Genomic DNA, 7,321 nt, shown 5'->3' with positions numbered 1-7,321 from the left:
AAGATGGCGCAGACAGAGAGGGTCGCCTTGTGTCACGATCGCAGGAATAAATGGACCAAGGCACAGCGTGCGTAGAGTTCCACATGTTTTAATAAATGAAACTCACCAAAACAAATACAGAAATTAGTGAAGTAATGAGTGCTCACAGGCACTACACAAAAACAAGATCCCACAAACAACAGGTGTGAAAAGGCTGCCTAAATATGATCCCCAATCAGAGACAACGATAGACAGCTGCCTCTGATTGGGAACCATACCAGGCCAACATAGAAACGAAGAACTAGAATGCCCATCCTAATCACACCCTGACCTAACCAAATAGAGAAATAAAAAGATCTCTACGGTCAGGGTGTGACAATGTGACATAGAAGTCCGTCACTGGCCGCGGGCAGCATTTGGTACTTTCTTGTCACTATAGGGGGTGCTGTTTCAACTTGGACATTTATCGTTCCCAAATTAAACTGCCTCGTACTCAATTCTTGCTCGTACAATATGCATATTATTATTACTATTGGATAGAAAACAATCTCTAGTTTCTAAAACCGTTTGAATTATGTCTGTGGGTGAAACAGAACTCTTTCTGCAGCGAAATTCATGACAGGAACTGCGAAGGTCTGAAAACGAGGCTCTGTTCTCAGATCAGTTTAAAGCTCTGTATGTATCCTATGGGTCGACATGAACTGCACCCGCCTGCCCTGGATGTCAGAAACCAATGAGAATTGGAATGGAGTTTCTACGCATCTCAGACCTTATAAAGCCCCAAGGAACGAAGGGAGCTCTCTTTTTGACGTTCGTCATGACGCAAAGCAAGACTCAGGATGGCATTTTGAAACGCTCAGTTATCGGCCTTAGATATATCCGTCTGTAATTTAATTCGATATAGGTGTTAGAAACATCATAACGAAGTTATTTTAAACCGAGTTATATCAGTTTATACGAGTATATTGTGATTTTCGGAATTTCCTTAGTATTGCGTTTTGAACATTGGGCATGTCTGCGCCACATAGCTATTGTTAGCTGCTAGTTCCAAAGTTGAAGAGACGTTTTACAACCGAGCAACGATTATTTCGGACAAAGGACAACTTGCCCAAGATTCTGATGGAAAGCTCGTCCAAAAGTAAGAGCTATTTATGATGTTATTCCGTATTTATGTGGGAAAATGAAAAAGGGTTTGTCCGCCATTATTGGGCACTGGTCTGGCTGTAACGCACACCGTATGTCTAGTAAGTTAATTTTAAAAATCTAACACAGCGGTTGCATTAATAACTAATGCATCTTTAATTTGCTGTCCAACCTGTATTTTTTAGTCAAGTTTACGATTATTTATCGATTAGATTAGGTGCCTCTCCAAGATGGCGCCGGCCAGTGTGCATGAAATGCTGCTACTGATCACAATTGTATAACCCGATTTGTGCTGCTAAATATGCAAATTTTCGAACAAAACCTATATGCAGTGTGTAATATGATGTTACAGGACTGTCATCTGATGACGAGTATTTCAAGGTTAGTCAAAATTAATATATATTTTGCTGGATGTTACGATCGCTAACCTTTGCTACTGGTAAAACGGCTTGTGTTTCCGGCTATTGTGTAGCGTAATATAATGCTAAATTGTGTTTTTGCTTGTAAAACACCTTAAAAAATCTGACATCATTGGCAAGATGTATTGGGCCTTTCATTTGCTGTACGCGTGTGGTATTTTTCAGAAATGATTTATGATGCAGTAATTAGAGTATTTGACGTTGGTCTCTGATTATTCTGCTGCAATCGACGCTATTCAGAATTGCAGCAGTGCAATGTAGAACGTGATTTATACCTGGAAATATGCACATTCTAACAAAAATATGCTATACAAAAATATGTTATCAGACTGTCATTTGATTAAGTTCTGTTCTTGGTTAGTGGCTATTTATATCGTTATTTGGGTCGAATTTGTGATAGCTTACTGATGAGAGTAAAAAAACTGTTGAGTAAAAAAAACTGGTGTCTTTTGCTACGTGGTTAAGCTAATTAGATTTACATATTGATGTCTTCCCTGTAAAACATTTTAAAATCAGAAATGATGCTGGATTCACAAGATGTGATCTTCATCTGGTGTCTTGGAACTTGTATTTAATATATTAGATGCGTAGTACTTTACTGTACGCTTATGCTAGGCTATGCTAGTCAGCTTTGTTACTGATGGGGTGCTCCCGGATCCGGTTTGGGAGGAATTATAGGTTACGCCAGCACACATTCATCACTCCTCCCTGCTCCGTTATCAGATATTAAACAAATGTGGGTCGACACACAAGTTAACTTCTCTGTCTTAGTACATTACATTTCACAACTTATGTCAGTGTCATATAAATATAAGCAAGTATTTATTATACTTACTCGATGTTGTTTGTTGTTCTGTTCTCTCCTCTCTCCATTCTGTAGCTCCGGGGTATGCTGGATAAGGGACCCGAGCTAAAGGAATGGGCTGACTTTGAGTGCCTGCTCACCGAAGGCCTCATTAATGCAAAGGGCGATATTGAAAGACCACTGTTATATGTGATGTAATTTTGTAAATGTTATTTGTGATATTGTTTCATAAACGTGTTGCAATGTATATACTTTAGTATGTTTAGTTAAATGGAAAATTTAGGTTTGTATAGGTAATTGCTCAATTAATTAGGTTGAGCTGTTCTGAGGGGAGGGGCTAGCCCTACAAAAGGAGCCTGTCTTTCAATTCATGGGGAGGCATTTTGGATTGAGCTGTGGATGGGGCAGCATTGTTTTTAGCTGGCCCATAAGGTATACGTTTAATGGCAGTACTGTTGTTTTTGTTCCGGAATCACTATGTAAATAAACACCCTTGCACAGAATAACTTTTGCGGCTCCGCCATCTTTTTATTTTGATAGAGGTTAGGTTTTCCAGTTGAGCCTTCTGGCCTACTCTACGTGACATATGGTGGCAGTGGTGGGATGGCGCACCGCAAATCAGTGAGTTCCATCAAGAGAGGTAAAGGAATGCGTAGAGGATTGCGTTCTCAGCAGCAGCATCAACTGTCAGAAAAGGTACCTGAAGTTGAAACGGGGTGGAATACCATGGAATTGCCTGGTGAAGAAGAGGTCAAGTATGACTAACTAGGAGCCAGACCAAGGGGCCAAACACAACCAGAACCGTTTGAGCTACCGGTTGAACCAGCAGATATAGCTATAAAAGACCAGCTGACTGAAGGAGCAGTTGGGGGACCAGAACCACACCCAACCATGGTAGCCCTTTTCCAGCAACTTTTCACCTGCCTTGAGAGGAGGGACAAAGACCTCAAGCAGGAGTTCTGGGGCCTACGCCAATCTATCCTCACAGCTTCTTACCAAGCGGAACTCGTCAGTGAGAGCCCAAGATTGGGTCTGCCAACACCAGGACGTCAATGGGCCTGTTCCAGTTCAAGGTCATGCCGTTTGGCCTTCATGGGGCCCCTGCGCCTTTCCAGAGGCTGATGGACAAGGTCCTCCAGGACTGTGACGATTACTGTGCTGCTTACTTGAACGACGTGGTGATCTACAGACACTCCTGGGAGGAGCACATATAGCATCTTAGCAGAGTCCTGGGGAAGATCCATGATGCAGGCCTCACGCTTAACCTCCTGATGTGTGAGTGTGCGAAACAGGAGACAAAGTACCTGGGTTACCAGCTGGGTAAGGGTGAAGTTCGGACTCAGGTGGACAAAGTGGAGTCCATCAGGAACAGCCCTCAACCCAGAACCAAGACACAGGTGAAGTCCTTCCTAGGTCTGGCAGGGTGGTACCGGAGATTCATTCCGCAGTTTTCAACCATCGCTGTCCCTCTGACCAACCTCACTTCAAAGGTGGCCAGCAACCCTGTGAAGTGGACTGAGGAGTGAGAGGAAGCCTTCATGAAACTGAAAAAACGACTGTGCTCATTCGTGGTTCTCCAGACCCCTGATTTTCAGAAGAGGTTTCTCGTGCAGGTGAACGCTTCGGCTGTGGGAATTGGAGCTGTACTGGCCCAAAGGGAGCCAGGAGAAGAGCTTCCCGTGCTGTACCTGAGTCGGAAGCTGTTGCCCAGGGAAACCAGGTATTCTACAATCGAGAAGGAGTGCCTGGCTATAAAGTGGGCCCTAGATAGCCTCTGTTACTACCTTCTTGGGAGGGAATTTGACCTGCACACGGACCACAGAGCACTGACCTGGATCCAGACCATGAAGGACCGGAATTCTCGTGTGACCAGGTGGTATCTGGAGCTCCAGCCCTTTAGGTCCTGTGTCCGTCACAAGGCAGGAAAAGAAGACGCCACAGCGGACTACCTATCAAGGCTCCCGAACCTGGTCGCTTCAGGAGAGGAGGAAGGTAATGTGACGTAGAAGTCCGTCACTGGCCGCGGGCAGCATTTGGTACTTTAACGCACGCACACATGCATCACTCCTCCCTGCTCCGTTATCAGATAAGTTAACAATGTGGGTCGACACACAAGTTAACTTCTCTGTCTTAGTACATACATTTCACACTTATGTCAGTGTTCATATTTAATATAAGCAATATTTATTATACTTATCGATGTTGTGGATGAGCGCGTTGTTTGTTTGTTCTGTTGCTCTCTCTCTCCATCTCMGTAGCTTCCGGGTATGCTGGATAAGGACCCGAGCTAAGGGAATGGGCTGACTTTGTAGTGCCTGTCCCGAATGGCTCATTAATGTAAATGGAGATATTGAAAGACACTGTCAGTAGTGATGTAATTTTGTAAATGTTATGTTGTGATATTGTTTCATAAACGTGTTGCAATGTATATACTTTAGTATGTTTAGTTAAATGGAAAATTTAGGTTTGTATAGGTAATTGCTCAATTAATTAGAGTTAATTGTTCTGAGGGGAGGGGCTAGCCCTACAAAAGGAGCCTCTCTTTCAGTTCATGGGGAGGCATTTTGGATTGAGCTGTGGATGGGGCAGCATTGTTTTTAGCTGTCCCATAAGGTATACATTTGATGGCAGTACTGTTGTTTTTGTTCCAGAATCACTATGTAAACAAACACCCTTGCACAGAATAACTTTTGCGGCTCCGCCATCTTTTTATTTTGATAGAGGTTAGGTTTTCCAGTTGCACCTTGCTTCTAGTCCTTAGGAAACTATGCAGTATTGTTTTGTAATGTATTATTTCTTCCATTGTTAATCCAGAAAATCTTAAGTGTTATTACATACAGCCGGGAAGAACTACTCGCTATCAGAGCGACGTCAACTTACCAGCACTACGACCAGGAATACGACTTTCCCGAAGAGGATCCTTTGTTCAAACTGCCCAAGGCATTCAAACTTTTTCCAGAGGCTGATCCAAAACTATGTCGCCGCAGGAGAGGTAGACGGTGCGTCCTTCTGGTCAGACTTCGGAGGCGCACACACCACCTACCGCTTCCAAGTATTTTACTCGCTAATGTCCAGTCTCTAGATAACAAGGTAGACGAAATTAGGGCTTAGGTTGCTTTCCAGAGAGACATCCGGGATTGTAACATACTCGGAAACATGGCTCTCTAGGGACATGCTGTCGGAGTCAATACAGCCACCGCGATTCTTTGTGCGTCGCGCCGACAGGAATAAACATCTCTCAGGGAAGAAGAAGGGCAGGGGTGTATGTTTCATGATTAACGACTCATGGTGTAATTGTAACAACGTACAGGAACTCAAGTCCTTCTGTTCACCGGACCTATAATTCCTCACAATCCTCACATATTATCTCCCAAGAGAATTCTCGTCGGTTATTGTCACTGCGGAGTATATCCCACCCCAAGCCGACACCACGAAGGCCCTCAAGGAACTCCACTGGACGCTATGCGAACTGGAAACCATATTTTGGGAGGCTGCATTTATTGTAGCTGGGGATTTTAACAACGCTAATTTGAGAACAATGCTGCCTAAATTCTATCAGCATATCGATTGTAGTACCCTGGCTGGCAAAACACTGGATCACTGCTACGCTAACTTCCGCGACGCATACATGGGCCTCCCCCACCCTCCGTTTGGCAAATCTGACCACGACTCCATTTTGCTTCTCCCCTCCAATAGGCAGAAACTCAAACAGGATGTACCAGTGACAAGGACCATTCAACGCTGGTCTGACAAATTGGAATCCACGCTTCAAGATTGTTTTGATCACGCGGACTGGGACATGTTCCGGGTAGCCTCAGAGAATAATGTACATTTATAAACTGATTAAGTTTATAAGGAACCGCAAAGGAGATGTTGTTCCCACTGTGACTATTAAAACCTAAACTAAACAGAAACCGTGGATGGATGGCGGCATTCGTGCAAAACTGAAAGCGGGAATCACCGCATTTAACCATGGAAAGATGACCAGGAATATGGCCGAATACACAGTGTATTTATTCCCTCCACAAGGCAATCAAACAAGCGAAATGTCAGTATAGGGGCAATGTGGAGTCACAATTCAACGGCTCAGACACAAGACGTATGTGGCAGGGTCTACAGGCAATCACGGGCCAAAAAGAAAACCAGCCACGTCACGGACACCGATGTCTTGCTTCCAGACAAACTAAACACCTTCTTTGCCCACTTTGAGGATAATACAGTGCCACTGACGCGGCCCACTAACACGGACTGTGGGCTCCCCCTCTCCTTCTCCGTGGCTGACGTGAGTAAGATATTTAAACGTGTTAACCCTTGCAAGACGGCAAGCCCAGACGGCATCCCTAGCCGCGTCCTCAGAGCATGCGCAGACCAGCTGGCTGGAGTTTTTACGGACATATTCAATCTCTCCCTATCCCAGTCTGCTGTCCCCACATGATTCAAGATGGCCACCGTTGTTCCTGTACCCAAGAAGGCAAAGGTAACTGAACTGAACAACTATCGCCCCGTAGCACTCACTTCTGTCATCATGAAGTGCTTTGAGAGACTAGTCAAGGATCACATCACCTCCACCTTACCTGTCACCCTAGACCAACTGCAATTTGCATACCGCCCCAATAGGTCCACAGACGATACAATCGCCATCACACTGCACACTGCCCTATCCCATCTGGACAAGATGTAAGAATTATGTTCATTGACTACAGCTCAGCATTCAACACCATAGTACCGTCTAAGCTCATCATTAAGCTTGAGGCTCTGGGTCTCAACCCCGCCCTGTGCGATTGGGCCTTACAATTGTAGAAACTAAAAAGAAAAACAACAAAACAGGAGTCAAAACAAAACATAAGACTAATCAAAACATGAATAAAGAGAGGGTGGACTCAAAGAAGGGAAAGACTGTGATGTATCAGTGGATGGGAAGAGTAGGGTTGGGATTTGGATACAAACCCGGTTTACTGTAAGGGGCGGAATTAGG

This window comes from Salvelinus sp. IW2-2015, linkage group LG3 (assembly GCF_002910315.2).
Source record: "Salvelinus sp. IW2-2015 linkage group LG3, ASM291031v2, whole genome shotgun sequence".
In the NCBI taxonomy this organism is placed as follows: Eukaryota; Metazoa; Chordata; class Actinopteri; order Salmoniformes; family Salmonidae; genus Salvelinus; species Salvelinus sp. IW2-2015.
The sequence above is the reverse complement of the archived record's forward strand: the minus strand, read 5'-3'. Positions refer to the sequence as shown.